Source organism: Ctenopharyngodon idella, chromosome 8 (genome assembly GCF_019924925.1).
Source record: "Ctenopharyngodon idella isolate HZGC_01 chromosome 8, HZGC01, whole genome shotgun sequence".
Lineage (NCBI taxonomy): Eukaryota > Metazoa > Chordata > Actinopteri > Cypriniformes > Xenocyprididae > Ctenopharyngodon > Ctenopharyngodon idella.
In genome coordinates this window covers 12,407,414-12,430,067 of record NC_067227.1, presented here as the reverse complement: position 1 = coordinate 12,430,067, position 22,654 = coordinate 12,407,414, and the positions used below count along the sequence as shown (strand labels likewise).

The 22,654-nt window shown below is 37.7% G+C and overlaps 1 long non-coding RNA gene across 1 annotated transcript; it reads left to right on the top strand.

The window, feature by feature from the left end:
• The first annotated feature begins 2,310 nt into the window (after positions 1 to 2,310).
• On the top strand, positions 2,311 to 10,264 carry LOC127516951 (uncharacterized). Its single transcript, XR_007931150.1, has 4 exons — positions 2,311 to 2,595; positions 3,865 to 4,110; positions 4,195 to 4,841; positions 5,142 to 10,264. It is a non-coding gene; the product is annotated as an uncharacterized LOC127516951 (long non-coding RNA).
• The last annotated feature ends 12,390 nt before the right edge of the window (positions 10,265 to 22,654 follow it).

The following is a 22,654-nucleotide window of genomic DNA, read 5'->3' as shown; positions in this document are numbered from 1 at the left end:
CTCCACATCTCCTCCTCTATTTCTCTTATTCTCCCTCTACACAGTACTGTTATGGGGGGGGGTAACTCTGCTCAAGCTGAGCCTCAGGTTCGAGCCTCCTTCGAGGACAGCAAGCCAAGTTTGTTTCACCATTAACCATAAAACTGAAAAGTCTCATCACTTTTGACATGACAAGAGACCAATTGAACCGCGAGTTCATCCATATAAACTTCATTAACCAACAGCAGCATCAATGTAAACACGCACTAGCCGGAGTCTTTAACTGTTGCACTCGTGTGTCACGTCCTTTGCGACGTCTTGCGCATGATACAGAATTTGAATTTCGAAAATAAACACAAATCTGACGGGAGCCGCTCCGGTGGAGAACAGTGACAGGATCTTAACACCTTAAGATGACGCACAGCTCATATCTCTGTCGCTGTAAGTTACCGAAAGCGATGCCACACACAAAACACCTTAGAAGACGTATGATGTGACGAACTAATAACATTGTCCAGTCCTGTTTTCTGAGGAATTTCTGAGAATGCGGTTGTGAGTCCTGAAAATTAACGGGTGTGAGTTTGGTTATAGAATGAGGTTGTTATATATATTATATATATAGGTTGTTAATACGTAACCGTATTTAGGACTCAAATACAGGACTGACAACTGTATTTTGCTGCTGTGTGAACGTGTGGCTTTTGTTTCATATCATAGTAACCTGCTCTGTCTTGTCTGTCGGTGTCAAGTGTCCTCTTTGCTTCACGATTATTTACTGCGTGAGAAAATGGATGAGGGAGTCTTACGCTGAATGCTTGACAGTTGGCAGCCCTGACACACACTCACGTTATGCTCTTGCGCCGATCAATGAGCGGTTTTTTTTACGCAGGTTGAATTGACAGAGATCAGTAATGAGTGACAGGGCAGGGCACTTCAGGGGTCAATCAGATTTCAGCTGGGGCCATTGCACACACTCAACATACACACACTTTCACACTCACGCACGTCAATGATTCAATTCCATGATGCAATGCATCCTCAATTTTCAATAGTGGTTATGTGCAATCTAACTTCCGTATTCTGTAAAACAGATAAGATCGCTTCCGGTTTAGGTCTTTTGTATGTGCTTCATAAAAATTTTTTTTATTGAAGATAACTTAAAAGGACCAAGCAAAGATGAGCATAACTGATGTCCCCCGCATATGCAGATTGATATTTAAAAGCTTTTTTCATTTTTCTTCTTCACACTAATGTTTATTTAATAGAATAAAACACATATAACAATGTAAACTTGGTAGTTTTGCTGATTACCTTAAAAGTCCATAGATATGCCGTCAGTTCATACTACTGTTAACACTTTCTCTGACAAGCAGATGCAATGAGACCAGTTTTCCAGTTTGGTCATGTGACGTTCGATTTATACCCTATTACTGCACATGGCTACATTGACTGCACATGGTCAATAATAACAAGCATTTTATTTAAATACTAAAAGCGCATGTTCTGTCAAATATACTTAAAGGGTTAGTTCACACAAAAATGAAAATAATGTCATTTATTACTCACCCTCATGTCGTTCCACACCGGAACACAAATTAAGATATTGTTGATGAAATCAGTGAGGCCCTTTATTGAGAGCAAAGCCATTCAAACTCTCAAGGTCCATAAAGGTACTAAAAACATATTTGAAACAGTTCATGTGACTACAGTGGTTCTATCTTAATATTATAAAGCGACACGAATACTTTTTGTGCGCCAAAAAAACAAAATAGCGACTTTTCAACAATATCTATATGGGCCGATTTCAAAACACTGCTTCATGAAGCTTCTGAGCTTTATGAATGTTTTGTTTCGAATCAGTGACTCGGATCTCCTATCAAACGGCTAAACTGCTGAAATCACGTGACTTTGGCGTTCCATTCACTGATTCGATTCGTAAAGCTCTAAAGCAGTGTTTTGAAATCGGCCCATATAGATATTGTTGAAAAATCTTTATTTTGTTTTTTTTGCTGCACAAAAAGTATTCTTGTCTCTTTATAATATTATGATAGAACCACATGAACTGTTTCAAATATGTTTTTAGTACCTTTATGGACCTTGAGAGTTTGAATGGCTTTGCTCTCTATACAGGCATCACTGAGCCATCGGATTTCATCAACAATATCTTAATTTGTGTTCGGAAGATGAACTAAGGTCTTACGGCTGTAGAACGACATGAGGGTGAGTAATAAATGACATTATTTTCACTTTTGGGTGAACTAACCCTTTAAGTTACAATAATGCTCACACACACTCCACTCGCATGCAAAGCACAAGCACGCACACACTCTCTCACACACACTCGCACGCACGCACACGTTCTCACACGCTGTAAATGTTAAAAGAGTGGGTGCATTTTTTTTTATTACTCGCTATTTCGCCTCCCTCCGATTTTTTACGCCTTTTTACTGTATGCGACGAATGACGTCAGAGAAACGTCAGTAGGCTATAATCCATGGTCTATGCTGAGAATCGTCCTCGTCCGCATCGCGATGCATCGTAGAAACAAATAATTTCAACACACCCGTCTCCAATACTGCTTGTTTTTGGATTGTGGGGAAACTGGAGAACCCGGAGGTAACCCACGCAGACACAGGGAGAACATGCAAACTCAACACTGAAAGCCGCCTTGTTTATTTATATTCATCTTAAATAAATTAAATATTTAATGCTTTCAAAACAAACATTACTTAGCTGAATGTCATATAATTCACATATTTATTCAGGTTCACCAAAATGAATGAATCTTTCTAAACTGAATGAGTCTTTCTAAAACGTATATGTCTTGGTCCAGCAGCACTTTTTGTCTGTCATGTGCCGTTGCTCATGAATGAAGTGAACATACTGGCAGGCCTCCAGCAGTGGTGACGTAACAGACTCGTACCAGGCTCTCCTCTGAGTCATCAGAGCTTTTATTTAGCTCTTCTCACTGCTGAGACACACTTTTACTTTAGCTCATTCAGAATTCAATGAAAAATGTTTATGTTACATCTGAGATTACTGATAGCATTTTAAGTCACTGGGGTGTTATATATATATATACATATTATATATATATATATACACACACACACACGCACAGAGAGAGAGAGAGAGAAGAGAGAGAGAGACAGTACAGTAAAGATCAAATAGGCTGATGTGATTTTCCTGGACAAATAAGGGTCTTTATAGCAGTCTGACACTAGATGGCAGCAAAGAAACAGTTTTGCAGAAAGCTAAACAGTGTTATCCAAAACTGCTCTCACACTATTTATGATGCTTTTATTTACTACAGAGTTTATTTACTTTTGTTTATCATCCTGATAAAAATGCTCTTTTTCGAAAATAACTGTTTATATGTCATTCTGTAATGCTGTAAGTGATGAAAAGAAAATAGAAGCATACAGTATACTCAAAAAAATGATGGGGGATTTTTCTTAACCCAAATGCTGGGTTCAGCTTGCTAGGTAATTTTATTGGGTTATTTATAATATTTTTTTACCATGTGCTTGGTCACTCTGAAAATGCTGTTATTTATTTATTTATTTATTTATTTATTTAACCCAAATGCTGGGTTCAGCCTGCTTGGTAATTTTATTCGGTTATTTTTTAATATTTTTACCCAGGTGCTGGGTAGTTTGGGGTGCCCTCACACACCTACCCAGCGCTGGGTAGTCTGTGTCAAACCGGTTAAAACTGGAACTTAATGGCCATTTTGTTTTCTGTTCTGAGCGAAAACTTACTGAGGGGAAATTCCTGAATGAAATTGTTTGTATTACATTGTATTCCTATTAAATTATTACTATACAAAGAGGAAAACGTATGTAGTCAAACATTTGACCTTTTTTGTTTACATGTACGCCGCAGTCTGCTAGCGTTACAAACGCAGCATAGCCTACATCGGATCTTCACTCGAAGCGAACGACGCGCCGGCGCAACTATTAAGTTTCATTGCCGTCAAACGAATGCGCGACCAGGGCTGAAACACAACGCGACATCGCTGTGATATGTAGCAAAGTTGCCGTGCGCTCCACTGGCTAGAAGCGATGTTGATCTAGTGCGCTAGCGTTGCAGCTGTGGTCGCGCTATGCCTGACAGACGAGATGGCACAAGGTAACGCTGTTTTTTATGTAACTTTTCAAAAATTGCCATTTAATGAACTGGAACAGCCTACTGATACCAGTTTTCTTTCCACAGACTCCCTTTGGCTGCTGTTGCTGCTCTTGTCATGTCCAAACATTTACTAAATGTTTTTGAGTATTCTGATTGTAAAAGACTGACTTGCCATTGAATAAAAAATATTGAATATGAACTGTTCCTGTCCTATATGTATAGAGAGATTTTAGACTGTATTTATATTATTTAAAATTAAAAACCAATGTTAAATTGAATGACCCAGCACTGATTAAAAAAAACAACCCAGCAAATGGATTAATGTATCCATTTGCTGTGTTCTGTCCAATCGGTCTTTGTCAGGTGACGTCACACTCGTGAAACCCGAAGTGCATTATGGGTGTCGCCGCCATTTGTAAGGTATCCAAACAATCTCTGTATCAGTGCGGAGTTGTTGTTTTTTCTTTGGCTTTTTTCATTGTAAAAATGGCACACTTTTGTTGTGTGAAAAGCTGCAATAATATGTCCCACGATAGAAAATGTCAAAAGCTTTACTACGAGGCAAGATTTAGCCGGTTTCCTAACGTTACTTGAAAAAAGGCTGTACGGAGAGTATGTAGAGGCAATAACAGAGGCGCCGGATCGCATGGGTTGCAGCGGTGAGACGCAAAACATCACTTTCGTCAAGATATCTCCATTCATGTATGCTTGCTCTCTACATTTTCACAAAGGTAAGTTAGAGATTTCTGTTTTCTAAAGTAGCAAACGTTATATCAACGCATTGTTTTGGATTGTATGTGCTATGAAACAACAATCAATTTAAACTGAATCCCTTTACTTAAATATGTCTGTACTTAAATATTTTTTTAATTCTTAATTTTGTTAAGGCTTTTTACATTTTTATTTTATATACTTTGGTACGAAATATTTTTGCTCAGTATCCATATACTGATTATAATTTTCTGAAAACTTTTTACAGCTGTGGTCCTATGTTATGTTATGTAGCTAAAAACCTTTTCATTTCATTGCAGGTCAACCTGCTTAAAGATTATGGAGACTGACCCCAACTGGACACCATCCCTCCCTACATTAGGGCCACACCAGCATTAAACACACAGTTAGGGCACTGATCAGGACTGTCTCAGTCGCAAAATTTGTGTACACAATATACTGATTCAAGAGCTCAGAGCTGATTGAGATGCACACACAGACACTAAGTAAGGAAAAACAATGCAGTCAGCTGACACTAATGGTCCATCAGGCTGGAGAAAGTGATCGGCTTCACACTGAGAAGATGCAGGAGGAGATGGTGATCTGCATGTGCATAAATAAACCGACAGCTGCAGCATGGACTTGATATGTACAGGATGTCTGATGTTTGTTTTGGAGATGATGATAGTGTTAATGTACTATACGAGTCTGCCAAACCTGAGAACCTTTATGGCGTTATTACATTTTTTTTTTTTTTTTTGGTGCCTCTGATTCCAGACGCAACAAACATTCACAATACAAATACAAATTTCAAATGCTTCTGTGAACCTTAATGTTCCCTTAGATTTGATCTGCCTGCACAATACTTATCTCTCATGTTTCCCCAAAGACCGTATACAGAACATTCAATGAAACGGTGTCATATCTATATGCAAACCTGAAGTTTTCAGCTGTATGGGCAGACAGAGATGATTTGCACAGAAATGTCTCCTTTGTTTTAAATAAAGAGTAGCAGAGATTATTGACTGTTTTGAGATTTTCACAGAGAAACCATCCAATCTGACAGCACATGCTTGAATCTTTTGTAGAATTGTAGTGTAGAAATGTGCTGATGTATTGCACCTAGAATACTATATATAATTTTATATTTTGTGCAGATGCTTGCATGAACAATAAAGCATGTATAATTACATTTTTCAAAATGTTGTTTGTCTTCTTGTAATCAACATTTCAACAGCCAAATGAAGTATGCAAACCAAATGTTGTACACATAGGGTGATTTGTAGATTTATTTTATGAATTCACAGGTATATGCACTTATAGCATTAACAAGATAATAATAATATCCACGATCTGTAAACCTGATATTTAACTTATCCATGAATGAGGATGGATGCAGTGATGTTATAAAATCATGGCAGAATAAAAAATATATACATATTTTACATTTTAAGATATTTTGATCACAAATTAAATGGCTGTATTGTAGGGCTGAACGATTAATCGCATTTGCGATAATATCGCGATATGACAAAACGCGATTTTTAAACCGCAAATGCTGCGATTACACGCTCGTCATGTGACACGCTAGAGGAAGCAGTCTGCAGAGGAAGCATCAATTTGACACGATACGCATATGCCTGGCCTACAGAAAAGCACAGTTTATGTTTAATCTATCTAATATTGTGTTGTTCATACAATGGAGATGGGAGAAAATATTCTCTCTCTAACGATTCTGAGCTTAATCTTCAGATACTTTTAAATACTGAAAGCACTCTTTGTTTATTGCTTGTAATATGTTTTATTTTTTTCCTTTTTATTTTTCCCCCCTCCTCTTTATTATTTACTAGCTTTTCCCCCAGTTTCACAGACAAGCCTTAAGCCTATTCGCAGACTAAAATAAATGTTTGAGCTGTCTTAACTGAAAGCAACTTGCAGTGACATGTCTTAAAATATGTCAGTGCCATTGTTTTGTCTCAAGATGCACACCATTAATGTTTTTTTTTTTTGCTTGTTTGTTTTTGTAAGGCATGTTTATAAAAGCTACTTAGATGTCCTAATAAAACTAAGGCCTAATCCTGGCTTAATCTAAGCCCTGTCTTATATTAGTTTATTTACAATCATTAACATGCAATTGTTTTAATAAAATTTTTAATGTGTAAATATTTTAAAAAGTATAATAATACATTATAATTACATTATAAAAACGTTTTATTAATAAGACTAATCAATAAGAAAAAAAGATCAAGAATCGTTTTGGAATCGGACTGCGACTCCCAGAATCGGAATCGAATCGTGAGGTGCCTAAAGATTCCCACACCTACAATGATTTATTGCTTGTCTTTGTTGAATAATACAGAAGATAAAGAGCTTAAAAATAATCGCATATTAAATCGCAATCGCAATATTGGTAAAAAAATAATCGCAATTAGATTATTTTTCAAAATCGTTCAGCCCTACTATATTGGCCTTTGGACGGTTAAACCGAATGAACTTTTGACAATTTAAAATCTTTAAAATACCTTTATTTGTAGCATAATATAATTAAAACCTTTTGGATTCAATAAAAGAGATCTAGTTGAACTACCTTACATACTTTGGATGTCATACCTTTGTTTTTATTATTACCTTACCTGTAGCGTCCAGTCGAAAGAAGTTAGCCAGAACTGATGGTTTAGTGACTTTTTAATTTTCTTTAGTTTCCTTGCAGGTCATAAACCAACGTAAGAGGTGAACACAGAATAAACAAAACAACGTGTCACTCTCACTCAAACATTAGCCATTTTCATTAACATTTTATCAGTATGTACCACAGCTTAACAAAACACATCCTCTACACTGTAATACCTTGTTGCCACTTTAGACTGAGGCTATATTCCTTATCTCTTTAACCTTTGTTGCCGCTTCACCTTCTCTTTATCGCTAGCGATCTTTTTCTTTTGCCTTTTTTTTGTGTGTGTGTATTAGATCTCCCCGCGCATACCGTTCTTTCAAAATAAAAGCCAGTTTCGGCTAAACAGGAAGTGTCAAAATAAAAGCATATAAATGAATGTAATCGTAATACTTTGAGGTCCTTTACATTACCTCTGCTGTTACTACTGTGTTGTCGCAGTCCTTCGGTCGGAATATAAATAAAACCTGCACCCATCCATTAGTGAAATGTCCGTTGGCTTCGAGGGATTTATAGTTATTAAATTGTTCACTAGTATATGCGCTTACACCATAAACAAGATAGTTTACAATATTTAAGTATGATGATTTAGGTAGCAATGCGGGGTCAGCACTCCAACTTACTGCAGTCAGCTCGTACAGATCTATGTTATAAATGACAATTTCTCCAAATAATGGCCCCTGGCATCTTTGGTGAGTTTATTGCGATATGACTTTTTCACAGTTTTCTTGTGCTTCTCCATTTTTGCGAGTTATTTACTTGTTATCTCTACTCTTGTAATCTCTTTCATTCTCACAGTCAGCAGGGATACCACAAATATGGCGCCGCGGTGACAAACAACAAACTCACGTGTCTGACAAAGACCGATATTTACCCAGCGCTGGGTTGCCAAATAACCTAAATTGGGTTGTTTTTAACCCAGCATTTATGTGTTTTTAAAGATGCAAATGATAGTTTTAAGTTAGTTAGAGGTAGTTTATGGTAACTTGTTTTTACCCAGTTCCATCTTTTCATAAAATGCACCGAATAGAAGTGTTGATCCCAGGCAGACAGAGCATTTTTTTTTTTTTTTTTTGGTTTCTGATCAACTGCTAAAAGACTGAATGTCAGCATTGGTTTTCAGCGCGAATGCCGCGATAACACACAAAACACATTCAAAATGGGAAAGAGCTTTGTGATTGACTGTACAAATAGATTTGACAAGAAATCTGAGGTATATTTTTACAGACTGCCGAAAGCTACAGAAAAGAGAAGCAAATGGATCGCTGCAATTCACAGAAATAACACTCCAGGCAGTGAAATGTGGATTTGCAGCTATCATTTTGTCAATGTAATGAATTTTGGGGTAAAATTATACCCTATATAAAAACTATACAAGTTTTAGGACTGGATGGTATATATAACATTGATATAAGTGATCAACCGGATTCAGACCTACCTGTATTAAGCGTTCACAGGAAAATTTGCTTTATGTATTTCCCCGGCGTTGAAATCAGGCACATATAAATGTCTGGAAACACGATTGCTGGCTGCAAGTCAATATCCATGGATTACTGGATCTTTGCTAAGTTGTAACAGGAACACTATTGAGTCCAACCTTTAGTTTAATCATTTGTCTTACTCGTGTTTTACTCACGTTTTCACAGTTTCTCCTATTAAATCATGCAGCAGGCTCTTTTGCAACTCAGTCCGGCTGAGGGAGCATGTTCCAGCGGGAAAGTGACGTCAATGCATACCCGCTATAGCGAGCTAGCTTTCAAATCATAACATCACACCCTCCCTTCAGCGCTTTCTCCAAAATCACATTTAGGCACACACACACAGCTAATCTCGGCAAAGCATCACAAGAGACGGTGTTAAACTATCTCATGTCTCAAAGCACATAACATTACAATAATAATGAACGTAAAAAACTTAGAGAGCTTGTCCCCGACTGCTGCAGATTCATTTTGGTGTTGATACTGTTGACATGGAAACACATAATTCCGAGTCTGAGGACGTGAACAGCTCCAGTTAGCACCTCACAGGTTACATGTAAAAACATATGTTGACAGGCAGGTAGGACATCCTATTATTTCATTCGGACCGAATATAATGATTGGACATATATTCCACAGACAATATAAATTTATAAAAATACATTTAGACTGTTTAACATAGTAATTGCTATCAGGATAGGAGGAGACTTTCAACCAGTATAACAAAAAATATTTCTGTAGAGAATTACCTATTGCACCTTTAAGAACTGAATCGATACATGAAGGCCTATAGACAAAAGGTAAGACAAAGCGATAATCTGTTAAACAAGCCGTCAACACTGCTATTTAACATTATGAACAGATGGATGTGACGAGTAGCCAATGCAAACATGCTGGAGATGAAAATGTGCCCATCAACTGAAAATCCATTTTTGTTTCAAATTCTACAATTGTGGTGGAACAAAGTCACCACTCGCTTTGCTGTTAACATCTGGTTCTCAAAAAGTGACTTCTGAAATCTTATCATCACATATTCAAATATACCGCGTTGATAGTGTGGTTGCGAGAACCAGTGAGGTTTGTGTGCCATTGCTTCTTCTCCGCCTTTTGGTTCCTTTTAAGGTGTCGAGCGCGCTCATTGAGTATTGCACTGCTCTTACGCAAACAAACAGAAGTTCTCGAGTGCGCACCAGATTTGAATGCAGGGAGGTAAGATTTAATAACAACTCATTTCGGTCTGTTTTCATACAAAGCAACTGGAATATTAAAAAAAAAAAAAAAAAAAAAATTGGAATACAGCACAATATGGATTACTTTTATGTGCATTTTGGAGCTTGTCAGTTATCCCTTCCCAGTGTTTCACGGATGAAAACGTCAACAAGAGGGTGAGTAAATGACAGGATGTTTATTTTGGGTGAACGCTGGCCCCTGCAAAGCAGTATCAATTTTATTTGTTCATTTAATTTGGGGTTTGGAATGTGTTGTTTTTTGTTTGTTTGTTTTTTACATTTAGGCTGCATCTGAAAACGCATACTTCCCAACTATATAGTAGGCAAAAAACATCCCAATTCAGAGGCTGCATCCTTCGGAGGCCTCATTCGAAAGGCCACTGCATCACTGCAGCGCAACGAAGGCTGTCCCAATTCGAATGCTCCTTCATATGCTGCATCCAAATGCGTCCTTTATTTCCTGTGAAATTAAGGATACAACAGATGGACCCTTCACGGCCTTGCCTACTCCAGAATTCATTGCGCACAGATTTTTTCTTAAAGAAATTGCCTAATTTACACTTTTAAACATAAGTATTGGGTTTCAACTTACTCAACTATCTAATGATACAAATGTAAAAAAAAAAACAAAAACTTTAAATCGGTTCAAATGTTGACATATCTTACTAAGATGCGATTATATATAGTTTATACTCTTTATGATATGCAGAAATGGACCATGGTGAACATACTGTTTAGACAGTTTGTGAACCCTGTTTTGTTTTGAGACTTTTTTTAAAAGTTATATTAAACTTTTCTTCCAAGATTCTGCAATGTGCATACGATGGACACTTTGCTATACTATGAGGCCACGGGAAAGGATTTGTGAATGGCAGTGGAGTGACTCAACTGACTCTGGTAGGTCTCATGACAATGACAGCATGGCAAATGTAGAACATCCAGATGACATTCATACTACACACACTTAATATTCCACAATATTATTGATCTGACTGTACTGATGCTGTTGTATGGTTATAGATTAAATGAACTAATTTAGTAATTGATGATCTTTATAACGGAACTGAATCAACACTGAACTGCTGAACAACACCCGAAATGCATAATTTTTCTGTCAGCACTGACTCACTGTAAAGCTGCTTTGAAACAATCTCTATTATATCAAGCGCTATATAAATAAAGGTGCCTTGACTTGACTCATAATGCATACTTTTTTTAGCGGTCGTGAAGTAATAGTGATGGGAGAAACAAAGCTTTTTAAAGCTTCCAATCAATTTAACCAATTGCTTCGCAAAATGATTCACTGTTTCGAAAGCATTCAAAACGCCAGACGCTGGTGACCCCTGCTGGTCAGAACATGTAAATGCAACAAAAACTCTGGCCAAACATGCATAAAAACACCTTTTACAAACCCACTGCAAATGTTTTATTGAAAGTAAAATCTATCAAATGCAATTAACTAATCATCTAATAAGATTAAATATCAAGTGTCTGTATAGTATGTGTTTTTTTATTAATTTTCAGGGCTTGTTTTGTTTGTTCCATGGATGGCTCAGCTAAACAGGCCAATAAGAGACTATTACAGGTGCTGGTCATATAATTAGAATATCGTGAAAAAGTTCTTTTTTTTATTGTAAATTATTTAAAAAAATGAAACTTTCATATATTCTAGATTCCCTACATGTAAAATAAAACATTTCAAAAGTTTTTTTTTGTAAATTTGTTGATTAGAGCGTACAGCTAATGAAAGTCCAAAATCCAGTATCTCAAAATATTAGAATATTTACATTTGAGTTTCATTAAATGACCATCCCTACAGTATAAAATCCGGGTATCTTTTGTTTTTTGAAACCACACTAATGGGGAAGACTGCTGACTTGGCAATGGTCCAGGAGACAATCATTGACACCCTCCACAAAGTGAGTAAGTCACAGAAGGTCATTACTGAATTGGGTGGCTGTTTACAGAGTGATGTATCAAAGCATATTAAATGCAAAGTTGACTGGATGGAAGAAATTGGGTAGGCAAAGGTGCACAAGCAACAGGGATGACCGCAAGCTTGAGAATACTGTCAAGTAAAGCCGATTCAAACACTTGGGAGAGCTTCACAATGAGTAGAATGAAGCCGGAGTCAGCGCATCAAGAGTCACCACACTCAGACATCTTCAGGAAAAGGACTACCAAGCCACTTCTGAACCAGAGACAACGTCAGAAGCATCTTACCTGGGCTAAGGAGAAAAAGAACTGGACAGTGAACAGTGGTCGAAAGTCCTCTTTTCAGATAAAAGTAAATTTTGCATTTCATGTTGAAATCATGGTCCCAGAGTCTGAAGGAAGACTGGAGAGGCACAGAATCCAAGCTGCTTGAAGTCTAGTGTGAAGTTTCTGAAATCAATAATGATTTGGGGGGGGGGGGGGGGCGTGACGTCTGCTGGTGTTGGTCCATTGTGTTTTATCAAGTGCAAAGTCAATGCAGCCATCTTCCAGGAGATTTTGGAGCACTTTATGCTTCCATCTGCTGACAAGCTTTATGGAGATGCTGATTTCCTTTTCCAGCAGAACTTTAGCACCTGCCCACAGTGCAAAAACCACTTCCAAGTGGTTTGCTGACCATGATATTACTGTGCTTTATTGGCCAGCCAATATGCCTGACCTGAATCTATGGGATATTTTCAAGAGAAAGATGAGAAACAGTCGATCCAACAATATACAGATGATCTGAAGGCTCAATAGTGCCTCAGCAGTGCCACAGGCTGATCACTTCCATGCCACACTTCACTGATGCAGTAATTTGGGCTAGGAGCAAGTCATTTGCTGTAATATGTCCTGCCGATCAAGTATTGAGTGCACAAAAGAACATACTTTAAAGAACTTTAACTTTTCTGTTTTGCAAATCCATTTTTTTATTGATTTTAGGAAATATTCTAATATTTTGAAATACTGGATTTTGGACTTTCATGAGCTGTACGCTCTAATCATCAAAATTTAAAATAAAAACTTTTGAAATGTTTTACTTTACATGTAGGGAATCTAGAATATATGAAAGTTTCATTTTTAAAAATAATTTATAATAAAAAAATTAACTTTTTGATGATATTCTAATTATATGACCAGCACCTGTATTCCTTTTAATTATATTAATGTCTAATTAAAACATCTACAAATATATGAAACTGATCAGGGATCAGGTAAAACCCATAGACACTTGTTCAATGGTTCGCCCTTGTGGGGTGATCTCAGTGAATCCGTATGATTCATGGGTTCACAGAGGTCGCTCCCGAGCAGTGAACCACTGAAATTTCGAAACGTTGCGAAACAGGTATGTCGTAACGAAGCTTCATTTACTGAAATCACGTGACTTTGGCAGTTTGACACACAAACATTTATATTATATTATTATTTATTTTAAGTTATATTATTTACACAAATATTATTTTTTAAAATAATTTACTTGATTTTATGTCTCAAATCCCAGTCATTTATTCACTGCGGAAAGTGAAACTAAAAACTCAGCGATGAGAGCTCTACTTCAACATGTTCTGATAACACTATTTAACCTTAATTTATTACTTAATATTTCTCTTGTGGCCCATACGTATTTTTATTTATTTATTTTTTAAATGAGGAGTTAGCTAATCTTATTACAGCGCGTCAGTTATGGGCTATAAATTATTGCGGGGCAAATTAAAATATTAATTTAATTCTAAAGCATGTTTCTGTATTTGCTTGTGTTGTGAACTTTTGCAGCACGTTTGTCTATTTGTATGTGTTGTGGACTTTTGCAGCGCATGTGTTGTCAAACTGATGAAGATGTTTTCTTTCTTTGCTGGTGTTTTTTCTATTTGCATGTGTTTTCTTCATTTGCAGTGGGTTGAGCTCTCTCGGCCACCGTACAAGAGAGTATACAAACAGCCAAAGTAACATTAGACTTTTTTTTTAGGCCTACTTACAAAAAATTCTTATTTGATAAGATAAAGCTGAAAGAAAATGCAGAAACTTAGGCTAATATGGTGCCACAGTACTTTTGAATGCAGATCAACACTAGAATTTTTGCTTTTGGTGATAAATTCCTCTTTCAGCTTAATTATAAAATTCATGATGACTTTTAATTAGGTGTTACACTACATAGCATTGCCGAACACAGAAAATGTCAGCCAGTGGTTAATTACATTTTGAAATCCTAATTTTTAGTGTGACTATGCATGAAATGAAACAGAAGAAATTAATTAAAATAGCATGGTAGGTTTAATGTATGTTTAACAAGTTTCTTTTTGAGAAACATTTTCAGCTGCAGTGCCACTGCAATCATATAAAGACCCTTCTTCAAATCTCGTAACATGGCACATGTCGTTTTGTTTACATAAACATAATCATATAGCTGACGCTGCAAATCTCTAGCCAAACTCCATTCTTTTTTTTTCTATTTTACGCAAACTCATACACAAGCAGTCTGTTCTTGTGGTCTTGTAAAATAATGTAATCTAATGAGATGAGATGGTAGATTTATGTTATTGCAGGATCATCTGTTTGGGGGTTTCGTTTCGTCTCTCTCAACAGCTCTAAGAACACACACAGCATCTGCTCCTGAGTGCTCTAGTCCCCTAGAGTGGACCTTTGATGCTCAGACACATCTATACACAGATGCCCACCCACTTCAAAACACATTCATTTGTACCCCCACCAGGATTCAGGGAAACCTGGGAGATGTCTCAAATTCTGAGCAGACCAGACACACTTTGCAGTGTGTGTGCTGAAAAACAGTTAGTAAATTTAATAGAAAAAGAATGTAAATGCAGCATTACAAATCTGTTGGTTATAGCTTTAAAGGGGACCTATTATGCAAAATTCACCTTTGCATGGTGTTTGGACATAAATGTGTGTTGGCAGTGTCTGGTAAGTAATTGAGATGTTTTGTTGTTGGATGTAAGAGTGAACATAACAGTCTTCATTTACTGACATCTGAGCCGCTGAACTCAGTGGATTAGTTTTATTTTTGAAGGGAAGGCGCCACAGATCTAATATACACATACAATATATACACATACGATTTCTGTAACATTGCCTGCTATTTACGTTCACAGACATTGTGTTTATGTGAACTGTATGTGTTTTTGACAGAAACTTGTGTGTCTTTGACAGTTTACACAAAACAAAAAATGTGAAAGAGAAGTTACTCACGAGACGTGACGTCTGACAGCCAGCTGTCTGTGTGTGTGTGTGTGTGTGTGTGTGTGTGTGTGTGTGTGTGTGTGTGTGAATGTGCTTCAGATAAGTGCGCCCAGAAAACGATCCATTAGAAGTTTAAACTGATATAGCTTTAAAACGCGTGGAAATAATAAACTTTAATGATGAAAGAAGAACTATCCGTGAGAGTGATCGTGATATAGATGATAATCAAAACCAAGCAGATGTCTTGTTATTATTTGGCAGAGAATCCGATTGAGGCAGGAACTGTGATCTTAGAGAGGGGGCGGGGCACAGCAGCTCATTTGCATTTAAAGGCACATGCACGAAAACAGCATGTTCTTGACTGTAGTCAAAAATGGGTATTTAAAACATGGATTTATAAATTATCTGTGAGGTATTTTAAGCTGAAAGACGCATTCTGGGGACACCTGAGACTTAAATTACATTTTGTAAAAATGGGCATAATAGGGGACCTTTAAGTTACCTGTAAAACAAAAATTACAATAGAAAAATAGTAAAAGGAGTCTGATGCTCTTAGAAGCACCTGCGAAACATGTCACATTTCATTCTATTTTATTTAAATATTTTTTATTGTACTGTTCTATAATACCTGAAATACAAGTTCTTATGACATCCAAATTTTAAAAGTTTATATTTCACCAACAAATTGGAGTATCATCAAAATTATTGATATAAAAAACTAATTTTTTTTATTTGAATGTTGATTATCAAATAAATTATTTTCTTAAGAAAAATTGACATGCTCTACCTGAGATCGGAATCAGAATCTAATCGAATCAAGAGCTTTGTGAAATCTGTGTCATCAATACCCAGCCTTATGTTGTCATTTTTTTTTTTTTTTTTTTACAGTGTTGTGTTTTATATTAACTTTAGGGGTGTAGTACCTACTTCAAAAGTTAGGAATCCTTAAAATTAAATAATTTTCCCATTAAAATTGGGGTGACGAATGTAGAAATTTTTATTCCCCCAAATATAATGGTTGCTACACCCCTGATAAACTTAATTATCACAGTGAATCCAGCTCTGTACATTCCATATTTTAATAACTTTCACCACATTTTACATCTTTCCTCTCTTTTTTTATTCACACCTGTCTGTATGCTGAGGAAGATCACGGTCTGATGTGTGTCTGGGTTTAATTATTTCAGCAACAGCAGCAGCAGCAGCAGGCTAAACCTGAGACAGTTTGACAAACACAGCAGGGGAGAGCTCAGTCCTTAACAATCAACTGTATGTCACATCAAACTGTCATATCGCTCTCATACACTTCTTTCTCTTTATTTTCACAGTTTCCCTTGCTCTCCCAGTTAGATGGATTCATGCTAGCTTGGGCAATATGTTAAAATAAAAACAAAAATAAAAATAACTGCAGTTATGTGAGAAAAAGATTGCTTTACAAACTCACATTCATCCCCTTGTAGCTTATTGGCATCTCAGGTAGTAAATCTGCGGAAGGTATTAACCGTAAATCCATGTCCACAGAGAAATACTTCTCAACAATAGTGTTTTTTTTTTTTGTTTTTTTTACTTTCTTTGTGACTTGTCTGTGTCTGGGCCGTCGCTAATATTGACAGGGCCTGGGACATATTTTTTTTATGAGCCCCCAGGTCCAATGAGTAGACAATACCAGCTGACAGCAGATGTTCTTAACTTTTTTGACTTATAGGACCCTCATTGTCCACAGCAATATTCAAAGCCCCCAAGGCCCAAGCAAATCTGTTTCTACTTCATGCAGTTCATCAGAAATAGAATGTGGCATTAGTTTACAGGGGATTAGTCGTGTTGTATCACACTGCACCGAATTCACTGTAGATCAATGATTATAATGGTCTCTATTGTCTTTTGTTGCATCGTGCCATTTGTGTATAGTGTGAATACATTGTTACAATTAAAGTAATTAAATTTCATGATTCCATAAGTTTTAAGAGCTGAATGTTCTTCAGGAATCCCATTCTTTTTAACCAAGCGGCAACCTCCCCCAGTTTCTCGTGAAGCCAATACGGAAGTGACTTAAACTGCAATTCATCGACTGGCCGCTAGGGACAGGCTGCAAAAGAGAGCAGAATCTCATTGATCCACATGTTAAAATGGCCAAGTTTACAGCAGAAAAAAACGTTTACAGCCTGGATCAAATTGTGGTTTTGGTCTATACTGCTAATTTTGCCCTTCATGACAACTCTGACGGGGGGGGTGAATTTTTTTATAACTCATCCGTTTGAATTACAGGTGCTGGTCATATAATTAGAATATCATCAAAAAGTTGATTTATTTCACTAATTCCTTTCAAAAAGTGAAACTTGTATATTATATTAATTCATTACACACAGAATGATATATTTCAAATGTTTATTTCTTTTAATTTTGATGATTATAACTGACAAATAAGGAAAATCCCAAATTCGGTATCTCAGAAAATTAGAATATTGTGAAAAGGTTCAATATTGAAGACACTTGGTGCCACACTCTAATCAGCTAATTAACTCAAAACACCTGCAAAGGCCTTTAAATGGTCTCTCAGTCTAGTTCGGTAGGCTACACAATCATGGGGAAGACTGCTGACTTGACAGTTGTCCAAAAGACGACCATTGACACATTGCACACGGAGGGCAAGACACAAAAGGTCATTGCAAAAGAGGCTGGCTATTCACAGAGCTCTGTGTCCAAGCACATTAATATAGAGGTGAAGGGAAGGAAAAGATGTGGTAGAAAAAAGTGTACAAGCAATAGGGATAACCGCACCCTGGAGAGGATTGTGAAACAAAACCCATTCAAAAATGTGGGGGAGATTCACAAAGAGTGGACTGCAGCTGGAGTCAGTGCTTCAAGAACCACTACGCACAGACGTATGCAAGACATGGGTTTCAGCTTTCGCATTCCTTGTGTCAAGCCACTCTTGAACAACAGACAGCGTCAGAAGCGTCTCGCATGGGCTAAAGACAAAAAGGACTGGACTGCTGCTGAGTGGTCCAAAGTTATGTTCTCTGATGAAAGTAAATTTTGCATTTCCTTTGGAAATCAGGGTCCCAGAGTCTGGATGAAGAGAGGAGAGGCACACAATCCATGTTGCTTGAGGTCCAGTGTAAAGTTTCCACAGTCAGTGATGGTTTGGGGTGCCATGTCATCTGCTGGTGTTGGTCCACTGTGTTTTCTGAGGTCCAAGGTCAACGCAGCCGTATACCAGGAAGTTTTAGAGCACTTCATGCTTCCTGCTGCTGACCAACTTTATGGAGATGCAGATTTCATTTTCCAACAGGACTTGGCACCTGCACACAGTGCCAAAGCTACCAGTACCTGGTTTAAGGACCATGGTATCCCTGTTCTTAATTGGCCAGCAAACTCGCCTGACCTTAACCCCATAGAAAATCTATGGGGTATTGTGAAGAGGAAGATGCGATATGCCAGACCCAACAATGCAGAAGAGCTGAAGGCCACTATCAGAGCAACCTGGGCTCTTATAACACCTGAGCAGTGCCACAGACTGATCGACTCCATGCCACGCTGCATTGCTGCAGTAATTCAGGCAAAAGGAGCCCCAACTAAGTATTGAGTGCTGTACATGCTCATACTTTTCATGTTCATACTTTTCAGTTGGCCAAGATTTCTAAAAATCCTTTCTTTGTATTGGTCTTAAGTAATATTCTAATTTTCTGAGATACTGAATTTGGGATTTTCCTTAGTTGTCAGTTATAATCATCAAAATTAAAAGAAATAAACATTTGAAATATATCAGTCTGTGTGTAATGAATGAATATAATATACAAGTTTCACTTTTTGAATGGAATTAGTGAAATAAATCAACTTTTTGATGATATTCTAATTATATGACCAGCACCTGTATATTAAGCCTTAAAGTTCTGCATAATTAAGGGCGTGGTCACTTGAGTGACAGGTAGATTGCCGCTGCTCTCTGTGAGCCATCACCTCAGCTAATTCAAGCCGCTGAATTTGGCATCTCTGCCGTGTTTGTGCTTTTTTTCGGGATTATTTTATACAATTATAAAATAATATGGCTTGCTGCGTTAATGGTCAAGACTCGAGACAGATGTGCGTCTGTGTACATGTGCTCGCATGCGGAAGATAAACAGAACACACGTTGTTGGATTGTGGCATTGGCTTAAAGTTTTGTTTGTGAGATTTACTACAATGACAATGGCGGGAGAATATTAAACTCCGACAGCACTGCTTGGATATTATAAATGAATCTGCTGCAGTATTTTGAAAAATTATATTTTGCATCATTTCTTGAATCTACAATGATAGAGAGCAGATCATTCAGAAGAATTGTGATGCAAACAATGGATAATATATCAATATTTCATGGATTTAACGCTTTTGTGGACAAAAAGTACTGTTTTTTGTTTTTCAATGGACACTCATGGACATTTTTACCCAAGTGCCACTTGGATTCATCTCGCGATCGCTATTTCATTATAAAGGTATGAAGTCCCGTTTGATTTTTCATGCTGTTATTTGCACACCCGACACAAATTAATTACTGATGCTGAAGTGTATCGTAAAAAAGACACTGTATATTGAGAGTAAACCTTTATAACTTTCTAATTTAACTTTCTAATATAACTTTCTGATATAACTTGTTATCTTTATTAATATTTTAGATAGTATCTAAGATAGATAGATAGCTCCTTTGCCTGCTAACATGATCACGTCGAACTAGCTAGGCAAGCATGGTTTCCGCAACCAGGCACATTAGTTCCAACCACATCCCGCCTCTTTGCCCATTTTCAGTTATCTGGGAGTGACGCGCTACTAAGATGGCAGCGGCCTCATTTTCCGCTTTAAAAATGCTCTTCAGAAATCTACAGGTGACGTCACGGACACTACGTCCATATTTTTTTTACAGTCTGTTTTTAATCCATGAATTTGCATGACTTTTCCATTCGTTGTGATTTACTGTATTAGGAAGGAGTTTAAAAAATATATTTTTACTCACAATTTCTATACCCAATAAAATATTTTAGAGCTTGACATATACAGGGGTTTGACAATGAAACTGAAACACTGGCTAATCGAGCACAGCATTAGTTCAGTCAGGCCACGTAGGCATAGTGCTGCGACCAGCTGACACGGTCAGCTGTCAAATCGCTCCAATCACTACCATTCTCCTATTAGACACGGGACATATATACGTGACATTACTGCTCGGTAAGTATGCTTAAACTGCTCGCAACCCTCCCTCCCTCCCTCCCCATTATAAGCATGAGCATATTACTGTGCACCTCCTGGTTGTCGTCTTCTTTTGTTTCAGATCACTAAGGCTTTTAAGTCCCGGCTGGCATGGACCTCACTGCTGAGAGACACTCATCCTCATAACCGAGCTACAGTATAGACGTCCCACTGCCATATCCACACGATTACCATGTTCGCTTTTAAAGACATTACTAAGTGTCTTAATTGTCTATGTATTTCCAAGCTGATGGTTCCGGGGGGTTAATGTTAAAGCTTTTGTATGTTCAATTAATTTTGGAGCAAGAACCCCCATAAGGAACCATACCGCCAAAGATAAATTGTGTTTCAGTAAACTCAAGTAGCTTGCCAAAGTGGTCCTGTCTGAAATATAGTGTTGAAGGTTTCACTATATGCGCAGCCTGGTGGCCAATCTTCACTGATTTTACATTCCATCAGTAAGAGCAGAGTGTGAAGATTAAATTAGCAGAGCAATAGCACAGCTGTACATAAAATATTGCAATCCACACAACATAATAGGAAACATATCAAGAGTTCAAAAGAGGACAATTTGATGGCGTGAATCTCGCTGGCTCATCTGTGACCAGGACAGCAAGTCTTATATCGAGAGCTATGGTAATGTTGGCATACATGTAGGACAAACCACATCCAACAGGAGTAACTGTCGATGCAAGAGGAAGCTGTCTGAAAGGCATGTCCAGGTACTAACCCAGACTGTATCCAAAAACCATAAAACCACAGCTGCCCAACTCACTGCAGAATTAAATGCACACCTCAACTCTCCTGTTTCCACCAAAACTGTTCGTCGGGAGTCAAAATTCATGTTCGGGCTGCTATAGCCAAACATTTGGTCACTCGTGCCAGTGCCAAATGTCAGTTTCAATGGTGCCAACAGTGCAAATCTTGGGCTGTGGACAATGTGAAACATGTATTGTTCTCTGATAAGTCCACCTTCACTGTCTTTCATGGGAGTTACGGTGTGGAGAAGGCCCAGAGGCTTAACACCTGGACTGTTGCTGCCCAGAGTGAAGCACGGGGGTGGATCAGTGATGGTTTGGGCTGCAATATCATGGCAGCAGTGCTCGAGGGGTGTGTCACTGGCAAGGACTACCAAACCATTCTGGAGGACCATGTGCACCTAATGCTTCAAACATTGTACCCTGAAGAGGGTGCCATGTATCAGCATGATAATGCACCAGTACACACAGCAAGACTTTAATGGTTTAATAAACATGAAAGTGAAGTTTAACATCTCCCATGGCCTTCACAGTCACCAGATCTAAATATTTTGGTCCATATTGACGATAGCATCACACAGTTGCTGCAGATTTTTCAGCTGCATATCCATGATGCAAATCTACCGTTCCACCATCTCTCATAGGTGATCTTTTGTAATGAGATCTAGTGACTGTGGAGGCCAATTTGAGATGATTTGAGCTTTGTGACATGAGTGCTATTTTGCTGAAAATAGCCATCAGAAAAATGGGTACACTGTGGTCATAAAGGGATGGACTTGGTCAGCATCAAGGTAGGCTGTAGCATTTAAGTGATGCTCATTTGGCACTAAGAGGCCCACAGTGTGCCAAAAAAATACCCCCCACACCAAATCACCAGCAGCAGCCTGAACCATTGATACGAAGCAGGATGGGTCCATGCTTTCATGTTGTTTACACCAAATGTTGACCCTACCATCTGAATGTTGCAGCAGAAATCAAGACTCATCAGACCAGGCAACATTTTTCCAATGTTCTATTGTCCAATTTTTGGTGAGATCATGCAAATTGTAGCCTTAGTTTCCTGTTTTTTAGCTAACAGGAGTGGTACCCAGTATGTTCTTCTGCTGCTGTAGTCCATTTGAAACAAGGTTTAACATATTGTGCTTTCAGAGATGCTCTTCTGCATACCTCAGTTGTAACGAGTGGTTATTTGAGTTACTGTTGCCTTTCTATCAGCTCCAACCAGTCTGGCCATTCTCTTCTGACCTCTGGCATCAACAAAGTCAATGTCAATGTCAACTTTATTTATTTAGCACCATTAAAATC